Source organism: Oryctolagus cuniculus, chromosome 2, assembly GCF_964237555.1.
Source record: "Oryctolagus cuniculus chromosome 2, mOryCun1.1, whole genome shotgun sequence".
Lineage (NCBI taxonomy): Eukaryota > Metazoa > Chordata > Mammalia > Lagomorpha > Leporidae > Oryctolagus > Oryctolagus cuniculus.
In genome coordinates this window covers 139657184-139669736 of record NC_091433.1, presented here as the reverse complement: position 1 = coordinate 139669736, position 12553 = coordinate 139657184, and the positions used below count along the sequence as shown (strand labels likewise).

The 12553-nt window shown below is 37.7% G+C and overlaps 1 protein-coding gene and 1 long non-coding RNA gene across 2 annotated transcripts in view; one reads left to right on the top strand and one right to left on the bottom strand.

Moving 5' to 3' along the window:
• The window catches only part of WDPCP (WD repeat containing planar cell polarity effector), a 378644-nt gene that overhangs the window by 5987 nt on the left and 360104 nt on the right, over nucleotides 1–12553 (bottom strand). The window lies entirely within an intron of this gene.
• The window catches only part of LOC103347670 (uncharacterized), a 323804-nt gene that overhangs the window by 207309 nt on the left and 103942 nt on the right, over nucleotides 1–12553 (top strand). Inside the window, exon 6 of the long non-coding RNA XR_011386820.1 lies at nucleotides 1117–1194. This is a non-coding gene — a long non-coding RNA (uncharacterized lncRNA). The remainder of the gene's footprint in view (nucleotides 1–1116; nucleotides 1195–12553) is intronic.

The window sequence follows — 12553 nt, the reverse complement described above, 5'->3', positions numbered from 1 at the left end:
TTACACCATTTGGGGCATGAGCTAGCAAATGGAAGATTCTCTCTTTCTATCTGTCTCCCCCCCTTTTTGTAACTCTGCCTTTTACCTTTCAAACAGTTTAAAAAAAATCAGAGTCTTAGGATTATATTTCAGTAGTATTGGTTTTCTTTGGTTGAAATGTAATGGCAAGACACTAGTTATTACAGTTTTATTTCTATGATGGGTCTTCAAAAAACTCATGGAAAGATGTGTATTATGAAAAAAGTGTGCATGAATTGCAAAATTTTTTAAATAAAATTTATTCTTCAATCCTATTTTTCTTTTTTAAAAAATGGCTTGTATATTTATTTATTTGAAATGCAGAATGAAGAGTGAGAGAGAGAGCCTCCATCCAATGATTCACTCCCAAAATGGCTGTCACAGCCAGGGCTAGGCCAGGCTGAAGTCTGGAGCTGGGAACTCTGTCTGGGTCTTCCACATGTGTGGCAGAGGCTCAAGTACTTGAGCCATTATCCACTGCCTTTTCAGGCACATTAGCAGGAAGTTGGATTGGAAACAGAGTAGCCAGGACTTGAACCAGCATTCCAGTATGGGATGGTGGTGTGGTAAGTTGTAGCTTAACCCATTGCATCATAACACTAGCCCATCAATCCCATTTTCCATTAATTTTTTGAAGCACCCTCTTACATATTGGTAAATTTTAAGTCTTGACGAAATGATTTAGTAATAGCTATCACATTTTAAGGATTTTTAAAACTATTATTAGAAATATTCTCATTTTGGGGATTTTCATCTAGTATCTAAATTTTTATTAACATAACTAGGAAGAAAAAATTTTAATTGGAAGACAAGTCAAAAGCTGTAGATAGTCTGTGTTTTGTATGAACAAATTAAAAAACTGCCAATTAATAAATGGTACTGAGTCAGTATAATTACTGACAACTATCTGAGGTTTAGTCTAGGTTCTGCATGTAATCCACTTGATCCTGTAAAGTTTCAGTGGGTATTACAATTGTTGGTAATTTATCCCCATACCTTTATATTTTGGGGTTCATAAGAATACGTTGTCACTAAGTTTTGTTGTAGATGCTGTCTACATGAGGTTCACTATGCTAATTACTCTTTCTGTTTTGACAGGTTACTGGAAGACTATAGCACTATAGTGATTCCATCTTTTTCAGAATTCTCTGGCAGCACTGATTTTAATAAAAACAGGTAATAATCCAAACATCTATCCATAGGATTCTGGTTAAACAGATTATAATATATCCATACAACTGAATAATCTCTTTATAAAAAAGTGGGGCATGAGCGATCAGACTACATATACTGCTTTATAACCTTCTAAAATATTTTTTTAAAAACAGCTAGTAATATATCAAGGGGCTGGCACCATGGCACAGTAAGTTAATCCTCTGCCTGGGGCTCCAGCATCCCATATGGGTGCCGGTTCTAGTCCCAGCTGCTCCCCTTCCAATTCAGCTCTCTGCTATGGCCTGGAAAAACAGTAGAAGATGGCCCAAGTCCTTGGACCCTTGCAACCGCATGAGAGACCAAGAAGAACTGCCTGGTTCCTGGCTTTGGGTTGGCGCAGCTCTGGCAGTCGTGGCCATTTGGGGAGTGAACCAAGAGAAGGAAGACCTTTCTCTCTGTCTCTTCCTCTCACTGTCTGTAACTCTACCTCTCAAATAAAATCTTAAAAAAAAAACAGCTAGTAATGATCTTATTACCATTATGTGAAAGAAGGAAATCTAGAAAATCTATAATATTTTAAGATTCCTTTCTTGATGAATGGCATTATACAGAACTCTTATTTTCTAAATTAACATTACTGACATTTAAATTTTATGTATTTCATATGTATTGTTCTAAGAAAGAATAATGGTTAAAATAGTGGTTTTGTATAAAATACGCATATACAGTTATATAATATTTACATATTCTTATAACTGGTAACATTACTTTCCTCTGAGAGGAACTTTGTAATTACAGAATAGACTTGAGAATAGAACTTTTAACTAGAATGTATTTTGTACTTTTTGAATCCTAAACCATGTGAGTATCATTATTAAGAGAAATATAATTTAAAATTTCAAATATTACATGAATTAAAATTGTGTGAAATTAATGTTTCATAAACTGAGAACTCATCTAAATAGGTAATTTAGAAAATGGTTGGCCAGCGCCATGGGCTCACTTGGCTAATCCTCTGCCTGCAGCGCTGGCATCCCGGGGTTCTAGTCCTGGTTGGGGCACCAGATTCTGTCTCAGTTGCTCCTCTTCAGTCCAGCTCTCTGCTGTGGCCCGGGAAGGCAGTGGAGGATGGTCCAAGTGCTTGGGCCCTGCACCCACGTGAGAAACCAGGAGGAAGCAACTGGCTCCATGCTTTGGATCAGCGCAGCGTGCCAGCTGCAGCATGCCGGCCATAGTGGCCATTTGGGGGTTGAACCAATGGAAGGAAGACCTTTTTTTCTGTCTCTGTCTAACTCTGCCTGTAAAAAAAAAAAAGAATCATATCATCTGCAAAGAGGGATAATTTGATAATTTGACTTCTTCCTTCCCAATTTGTATCCCTTTAATTACTTTTTCTTGTCTAATGGCTCTGGCTAAAACTTCCAGAACTATATTGAATAGCAGTGGTGAGAATGGGCATCCCTGTCTAGTACCAGATCTCAGTGGGAATGCTTCCAACTTTTCCCAACTCAATAGGATGCTGGCCATGATTGCTTTGATTGTATTGAGGAATGTTCCTTCTATATCCAATTTGCTTAGTGTTTTCATCATGAAAGGGTGTTGTATTTTACCAAATGCTTTCCCTGCATCTATTGAGATAATCATATGGTTTTTCTTCTGCAGTCTGTTAATGTGGTGTATCACATTGATTGATTTGTGAACATTGAACCATCCCTTTGTACCAGGGATAAATCCAACTTGGTCTGGGGGATGATCTTTCTGATGAGTTATTGCATTCTATTGGCCAGAATTTTATTGAGGATTTTTGCATCTATGTTCATCAGGGAAGTTGGTCTGTAATTCTCTTTCTCTGCTGCATCCTTTTCAGGTCTAGGAATTAAGGTGATGCTGGCTTCATAGAAAGAATTTGGGAAGATTCCCTCTCTTTCAATTGTTCTGAATAGTATGAGAAGAATTGGAGTTAGTTCTTCTTTAAATGTCTGGTAGAATTCAGCAGTGAATGCATCCGGCCGTGTGCTTTTTTTGTTGGGAGGGCCTTTATTACTGATTCAATTTCTGTCTCAGTTATGGGTCTGTTTAGGTTTTCGATGTCTTCCTGGTTCAATTTAGGTAGGTTGTTTGTGTCCAGGAATCTATCCATTTCTGATAGATTTCCCTGTTTGCTGGCATACAAGTCCTTGTAGTAATTTCTGATGATTCTTTTTATTTCTGTGGTGTCTGTTATGTTTCCTTTTTCATCTCTGATTTTATTGATTTGGATCTTTTCTTTTTTGGTTAGTTGGGCCAATGGGGTGTCAATTTTGTTTATTTTTTCAAAAAACCAGCTCCTCGTATGGCTGATCTTTTTAAATTTATTTTGGATTCAATCCTATTGATTTCTTCTCTGATTTTAATTATTTCTATTCTACTAGTTTTGGGTCAGGTTTACTGCAGTTTTTCTAGATCCTTGAGATGCACTGATAGTTCATTTATTTGGTGCTTTTCCAATTTGTTGATGTAGGCACCTACTGCTATAAACTTTCCTCTTAACACTGCTTTCCATGTATCCCATAAGTTTTGATATGTTTTGTTATCATCATTTGCTTCCAGAAAGTTTTTGATTTTTCTTTTGATTTCTTCTATGACCCAGTGTTCATTCAGGAGTATGTTGTTCAGTCTCCATGTGTTTGCATATGTTCTAGGGATTCCTGAGTTGTTCATTTCCAGCTTCATTCCATTGTGATCTGAGAAGATGCATTGTATGATTTGATTCTTTTGAATTTGCTGAGACTTGCTTTATGGCCTTGTTTGTGGTCAATCTTTGAGTAAGTTCCATGTACTGCTGAGAATAATGTGTATTCTGCAAGTGTAGGATGAAAAGTTCTGTAGATACCTGTTAGATCCATAATTTGGTCTATAGTGTTGATTAAATCTGCTGTTTCCTTGTTGATCTTCTGTGCAGTTGATCTGTCCATTGCTAAAAGTAGAGTACTGAAGTCCCCCAATACTATTGTATTGGAGTCTAAGTCTCCCTTTAAGTCCCTTAACATATCTTTTAAATAAACTGGTGCCCTGTAATTAGGTGCATATCTGTTTATAATAGTTACATCTTCCTGTTGAATTGATCCCTTAATCATTATATAGTGCCCCTCTTAACAGTTTTTTTGTTCAAGTTTATTTTGTCTGATATTAAGATGGCTATGCCCGTTCTTTTTTCATTTCTGTTGGCATGGAATATCTTTTACAACCTTTGACTTTCAGTCTGCATGTACCTTTGTTGGAAATATGTGTTTCTTGTAGGCAGCAAATAGATGGGTTTTGTTTTTTAATTGATTGAGCTTTCTTGCCTGTTAACTGGGGAGTTGAGGCCATTAATGTTCAATGTGACTATTGATAAGTAGTGACTTTGCCCTGCCATTTTTCCAAAGATATTTCTAATATATACTTTGATCTTCCTGCCATCTTTTACTGAGAGATTTCCTTCCTTTACCTTCTTTCATATTGATGACCGTGTTTCTGTGTGTAACACATCTTTAAGCATCTTTTGTAGGACTGGACGAGTGGTGACAAATTCTTTGAATTTCTGTTTGCTGTGAAAGGTCTCTATTTCACCTTCATTCACAAATGAGAGCTTTGCAGGATATAATATTCTGGGCTGGCAGTTGTTCTCTCTTAGTACCTGGGCTATGTTTCGCCATTCCCTCCTAGCTTGTAGGGTTTCTGATGAGAAGTGTGCTGTGAGTCTAATTGGAGATCCTCTGAGAGTAATCTGACATTTCTCTCTTGCACATTTTAGAATCTTTTCTTTATGTTTCACTGTGGTGAGTTTAATTACAACATGTTGTTGTGAGGATCTCTTTTGGTCATATTTATTAGGGGTTCTATGAGCTTCCTGTACTAGGATGTCTCTGCCCTCCTCCAAACCTGGGAAATTTTCTGCTAATATCTCACTAAAAAGGCCTTCTAATCCTTTCTCTCTCTCTCTATGCCTTCAGGAACTCCTAGAACCCGAATGTTGGTTTTTTTAACAGTATCCTGTGGATTTCTGACAATATTTTTTAGATTTCTAATTTCCTCTTCTTTTCTTTGGTTTGACTGTATACTTTCCTGTGCTCTGTCTTCTACGTCCGATATTCTCTCTTCTGCCTCATTGTTTTTAAGGGTCTCTTTACTTGTTCTATTGAATTCTTCATTTCATTTTGATTTCTCTTCAATATCTCACTTTCATGTTCTACTGAATTCCTCAATTCATTTTGATTCCTCCTTAAGATTTCATTTTCATGACAGAGATTTTCTTTCATGACCTGCATGGATTTCAGTAGTTCATGCATTTGTTTTTGATTACTTCTAAATATTCTTATAAATTTTTTGAGTTCCATTTCTTGCATTTCTTCTATCATTATCTTGTATTGGAGTATCACGTCCTTTTGGGAGTGTCAATTTGTCTTCCTTGTTCTTGTTTCCTTGTCTTTTGCCTTTGCTGTTTAGCATTGTGGAGATATTCTTGGGTTTCTTTTTTTTTTTTTCTTGCTGTGGCAGCTTTTCTTTTTATACTATGACCCTAGATTAAGTGGACTGTCTGCTTTTGGTGAATCTCTAGAGGCTTGTGGTGGGTGTGGTCAGAGAGCTCTGCTCAGTTCTTTAGGGTTAAGGGTCGTGCCTAAGGGGACACACCAGGTTTGGCATGGTAAATCTTCTCTCTTTTTTCTCTCTCTTTTTTTAATCAGAAGGGAAGTAATTCTGCTCAGCTGAGCTATTCTCCTCAATGGCGACCAGCCCAGTGGATATAATTTTTTTGCTCTGTCCCAAGGACCAGACAAAGGATCTGTGCCATCCTCAGTGTAAGCTCAGATTCCCTGCAGTGTCTCTCACCGGGTATCCAGGGCTGCCTGAACTTGTGGCGTCTCCCACCGAGAGTACTCACGTCCTAGCCACATTGTGAGTTCTCCCACACACCCTCAGTTTTTCTTTCACAGTCCTGGTTGATAAGCTCCACACATTCACTAGGTCTTAGTCCTCTCTTATTACTCCCCACCAGAGTCAGGTTTTCATGTTTGGCTGAGGGCAGGCACAGCCCCAAGCTGGCGCAGCTGTTACTTATATCCAAAATGGCAACTGCTCTATTGGCTTGCACACCTCTAAGGTGAGTGGAGAGAGAGAATCGTGTCCATACCGTCCCTTTTATTTTCCCCCACAGGGCTTCAAGGCTTGTTCCCTCTAGACTCTTTTTGCTGCTTTTCTGCCAGTGTCTTGGGCTACTGAGAGGTTTCACCTCACCTCTCTTTCCAGTGTTGGTGCATAGGTTAGGCAGCTGGGGTCCCGAGCAGTGGGTGCCCATGCCCTCCACATAGATCCACTGTGTCCCTCTAATTCCAGAAGAGTTTCCTCTGCCATTTTTTCTCTAACTCTTTGCTAAGACTACACTATCACCACTTTTATTAAATTATCTTTTCCTGGACTATCAGTGAGCTCCCTCCCTATTCTGCCATCTTGGAACCTCTCTTAGCACTTCTGTTATGATCAATTGGCTTTTTATTTAACTTTTATTTAATAAATATAAAATTCCAAAGCACAGCTTTTGGATTACAGTGGGTTTTTCCCAACATAACTTCCCTCCCACCTGCAACCCTCCCAACTCTCGCTCCCTCTCCCATTCCATTCACATCAAGATTCATTTTTCAATTATCTTTATTTACAGAAGTTCAAATTAGTATATACTAAGTAAAGATTTCAACAGTTTGCACCCACACAGAACATAAAGTGTAAAGTACTGTTTGCGTACTAATTATAGCATTAATTCACATTGTACAACACATTAAGGACAGAGATCCTACATGGGGAGTAAGTGCACAGTCATTCCTGTTGATGATTTAACAATTGCACTCTTGTTTATGGTGTCAGTAATCACCCTAGGCTCTTGTCATGAGCTGCCAAGGCTATGGAAGCCTTTTGAGTTTGCCAACTCTGATCTTATTTAGACAAGGCCATAGTGAAAGTGGAAGCAGACACTGGTCTTGTTTTTGTGATCCCTTTGACTCTTAGACCTATCAGTGTGATCAATTGTGAAATGAAATTGATCACTTGGACTAGTGAGATGGCATTGGTACATGCCACCTTGATGGGATTATATTGGAATCCCCTGGCACATTTTAACTCCATCATTTGGGGCAAGTCAGCTTGAGCATGTCCCAAATTGTACATCTCCTCCCTCTCTTATTCCCACTCTTATTTTTAACAGGGATCACTTTTCAGTTAAATTTCAACACCTAAGAATAATTGTGTGTTAATTACACAGTTCAACCAATAGTACTAGAACAAAACCAAAAAAATACTAAAATGGATAAAGTATTACATTGTACATCAACAGTCAGGACAAGAGCTGATCAAGTCACTGTTTCTCATAGTGTCCATTTCACCTCACCAGGTTTCCCCTTTGGTGCTCAGTTAGTTGTCGCCGATCAGGGAGAACATATGATATTTGTCCCTTTGGGACTGGCTTAATTCACTCAGTATAATGTTTTCCGGATTCCTCCATCTTGTTGCAAATGACCAGATTTCATTGTTTTTGACTGCTGTATAGTATTCTATAGAGTACATGTCCCATAATTTCTTTATCCAGTCTACCATTGATGGGCATTTGGGTTGGTTCCAGGTCTTAGCTATTGTGAATTGAGCTGCAATAAACATTAAGGTGCAACAGCTTTTTTGTTTGCCAATTTAATTTCCCTTGGGTAAATTCCTAGGAGTGGGATGGCTGGGTTGTATGGTAGGGTTATCTTCAGGTTTCTGAGGAATCTCCAGACTGACTTCCATAGTGGCTTGACCAGTTTGCATTCCCACCAAGAGTGGGTTCGTGTTCCTTTTTCCCCTTTCAGATAAATAAATCTTGGAAGGGATTGGGAGGGGAGGAAAGTGCAAAGTGGGATTGGGGAAGGGAAGGAAAGGAAAACTCACTGCAAGAATTGGCTATACAAATTCAGAAGGCTCTGATATTTTAAATGTAGCATGTACATTATTTATATCTCTTTAGTATTAAGACTAAAAATCAGAACAGTTGGGACTGGCACTGCAGAGCTGGCATCACATATGGGCACCAGTTTGAGTTCTAGCTGCTCGACTTCTGATCCAGCTGCCTGCCAACATGCCTGGGAAAGCAGTGGAAGATAGCCCAAGTCCTTGGGCTCCTGTACCCACATGGGAGACATGAAGATTTCCTGGCTCCTGGTTGGCCTGGCCAAACCCTGGCCATTAAGCCACTTGAGGGGTGAAACAGCACTGCTCCTACCCTTATCTGTATGTAACTCTTTCAAAAAAAAAGATAAACTATGATTGTTTTTTTTTTTAAAGAAGAACAGTTATAACATTAATATGTTGAGATAGGCATTATAGAAAGATGTAAAGTAGAACATCACAAATTCATAATGTAGGGATGAATGGAGTGCATGTGTGGTATTTTATATCTGTTTTTCCCTATGTTATGATCAGTGTTAAGCTTGTATTTCAAAATAGTTTGTTATAAGCAAAAGTTCTTTATTTGCCTCATGATAACCACAACGGAAGATTATAAGAGAAGCAGAAAGAAAGGAACTATAATAGAACTGGGAAATAGTTATCACAATGGTAGTACTAAGACCTTACCTATCAATAATTACCTAAAGTATAAGTGAATTCAATTCTCTAATTAAAAGACAAACAATGACTGAATAGGTTTTTTTAAAAAAGACTATCTGCTGCATACAATAAACTCATTTCACCTCTTAGGGCATGCATAGACTGAAAGTGAAAGGATGGAACATGAATTTCCATGTAAATGGAACCCAAAGACAAGAAGGAGCACCCATACTTATTTTCAGATAAAACAGTTTTTAAATCAAAAGCAGTATGAACAGAAAAGGAAGGTCATACCACAAAAGAGGTCAATTCAGCAAGAAGAAATATCATTTGTAAACATGTGTATTTATACTCCAGTATTGGTGTACCCAAATACAAGCAGACCTAAAGAAAAGTATCACAATACAGTAAAAGTAGAGAATGTTAACACCCCACCTTCAATAATAGACAGATCATACAGAGAAAAAGTCATCATTGTTAAATTATACTCTAGATGAAATGGATCTAACAGAGATCTGTAAAACATTCAAGCAAGTAGCTTCAGGTCATGCATTCTTTTTACCACACATGGAATATTCTCCAAGACAGATCATATGATAATTACCAAATGAAAAAAAATCAGTATTTTTTCTAACCACAAAAACAAACTAGATATAAATGATAAGAAACACTTTGGAAATTAAACATTGCTTTCCTGAACAACCAATGGATCATGAAAGTTAAGAAATTTTAAAAATTATTAAAACAACTGATTATGGAAACACAACATACCAAAACCTGTGAGATACAGTAAAAGCAGTACCAAGACAGAATTTTCAGGCAATCGGGCCTATATCAGTAAAACAGAAAAATCTCAAATAAACAACCCATCACTTGCATGTAAACAACCTAGAAAAATAAGAACAAACCAACAGAAGAAAAAACCAAACTAGTAGAAAAAAAATTGAATACCAGAACAGAAATAAGTAGAAACTAGAAAAAAAATTACAAAAGATGAGCAAATCAAAAGAGCTGGTTCTTAGGAAAAATAAAACTGACAAACCCTTAGACTAATAAAAAGAGGAAGATGACTCAAATAAAATCAGGATGAAAAGGGAGAGATTACTACCGACATCACAGAAACACAAAAGATCATTAGAGATTACTGTGAACAACTAGATGCCAACAAATTTGATAACCAAGAAGAGATAGATAGATTGCTGTGAACACATTACCAAAACTGAATCATGAAGAAATAGAATTCCTGGACAGGCTAATAATGAAGAATCAGCAGCAAAAAGTCTCCCATCAAAGAAGAACCCAGACTAGATAGCCTCACTACTGAATTACACCAGAAATGTTTTAAAAAATATTTTATTCATTTGAAATGCAGAGTTAGAGAGACAGGAAGGGAGAAATAGAGACAGCACCTATTTAAAAAAGAAATGTGAATGGATCCAAAGGGAGACATAGACTCCAATACAGTAGTAATGCAGGACTTCAACACCCCACTTTCATCAATGGAAAGATCAACCGTATAGAAAATCAACAAAGAAACAACAGAACTAATCAACACTGTGGACCAAATGGACCTAACTGCTATCTACAGAACTCTTCATCCACAGTTGCAGAAGACACATTCTTCTCACCAGTGCATGGAACTTTCTCTTGGAGAGACCACATGCTAGGCCATAAAGCAAGGCTCAGCAAATTAAATAAAAATCGAATCATACTATGCATCTTCTCTGACCACAATGAAATAAAGATGGAAATCAACAAGAATCTCTAGAACAGATGCAAACATATGGAGAGTGAAAACAACATGCTCCTGAATGAACAGTGGGTCATAAAAGAAATCAGAAGAGAAATAAAAACATTTCTGGAAACGAATGTAGACAACAATACAACATATAAAACTTATGGGATACAGCAAAAGCAGTGTTAAGAGGAAAGTTTACAGCAATTGGTGTCTACATAAAGAAATTGTAAAGGCACCAGATAAATGAGCTATCAGTGCATCTTAAGGCCCTAGAAAACGATGATAAACCAAACTCAGAATGAGTATGAGGAGTGTAATAAACAAAACAAACAACAACAACAACAACAAAGAAGGTCAGTGAAAGGGCCTGTGTTGTGGTGTAGGAGGATAAGCCTCTGCCTCTGGTGCCAGAATCCCATATGGGCACTGGTTTGTTTCTCAGCTGCTCTTGGAATCCAGCTCTCTGCTTATGGCCTGGGAAAGCATTGGAAAATGGCCCAAGTTCTTCGGCTCCTTCACCAATTTGAGCATCCCAGAAAAAGTTCATGGTTGCTGGCTTCAGATCAGATCAGGCATAGCCATTGTGGCCATCTGTGAGTGAAACAGTGGATGGAAGACCTGTCTCTCCTGTCTATAACTGTACCTCAAAAAATATATAGAATCTTTAAAAAAAAGATCAGTGAAATTAAGAGCTGGTTTTTTGAAAAACCAAACAGAGTGATACACCATTGGCACAACTAACCATAAAATAAGAAGACTCAAATCAATAAAATCAGAGATGAAAGAGGAAATAGAACAACAGATACCACTGAAATAAAAACAATCATCAGGAATTACTATGAAGAGCTGTATGCCAACAAATTGGAAAACACAGACGAAATAGATTGTATATGTCCAGGAATTTATCTATCAAAATTGAGTCATGAAGACATAGAAAACCTAAACAAACCAATACCAAGATAAAGCCTGAATCAGTAATATAGACCCTCCTAACAAAGAAAAGCCCAACACTTGATAGCTTCACTGCCAAATTCTACCAAACATTTAAAGACAAGCTAATTACAATTCCTCTCAAGCTATTCAAACAGTTGAAAGTCAGGGATAATAAATCTTTAAAAAAAAAAAAAAGAAAGGGTTGGTGCTGTGGCATAGGGGGTAAAGCCGCCTGTGGTGCCAGCATCCCATATGGTTGCCAGTTCAGGACCCGGCTGCTCCACTTCTGATCCAGCTCTCTGCTATGGTTTGGGAAAGCAATTAGAAGATGGCCCAAGTCCTTGGATCCCTGCATCCATGTGGGAAACCTAGAGGATTCTCCTGGCTCCTGGATTTGGATTGGTGCAGCTCTGGCCATTGTGGCCATCTGGGCAGTGAACCAGTGGATGGAAGATACCCCTCCCTCCCTCCGCCCCCCCATTTAACTATGACTTTCAAGCAAAAAAAAAATAAATCATTAGAGGGAGGGAATCCTCCCATACTCCTTCTTTGAAGCCAGTACCTTAATTCCTAAACCTGAAAAAGACACAACAGACAAAGAATTATACTCCAACATTCTTGATGAACACAGATGCAAAAATCCTCAGCAAAATACTAGCTAATCAAATCCACAACATATCAGAAAGATCATTCACCTGCACCAAGTGAGATTTATCCCTGGAATTAAGGAATGAGTCAGTATTTGCAAATCAATAAATTTGATACATTACATTAACATAATGAAGAACAAAAACCATATGATTATTTCAATCAATGCAGAGAAAGCATTTGATCACATGCAATGTCATTTCATGATAAAAACCTTAAGCAAACTGAGTATAGAAGCAACATTCCTCAATACAAAGTAATTTATAACAAATATACAGTCAGCATCTTACTGAGTGGAGAAAAGTTGGAAGCATTCCCACTAGGATCTGAAACCAAACAAGAATACCACTTTCACCACTGCAATTCATTACAGTCATGGAAGTTTAAGCCAAATCCATTAGGCAAGAAAAAGAAATGAAAGGGATACAATCAGAAAGTAGGAAGCCAAATTATCCCTATTTGCAGATGACC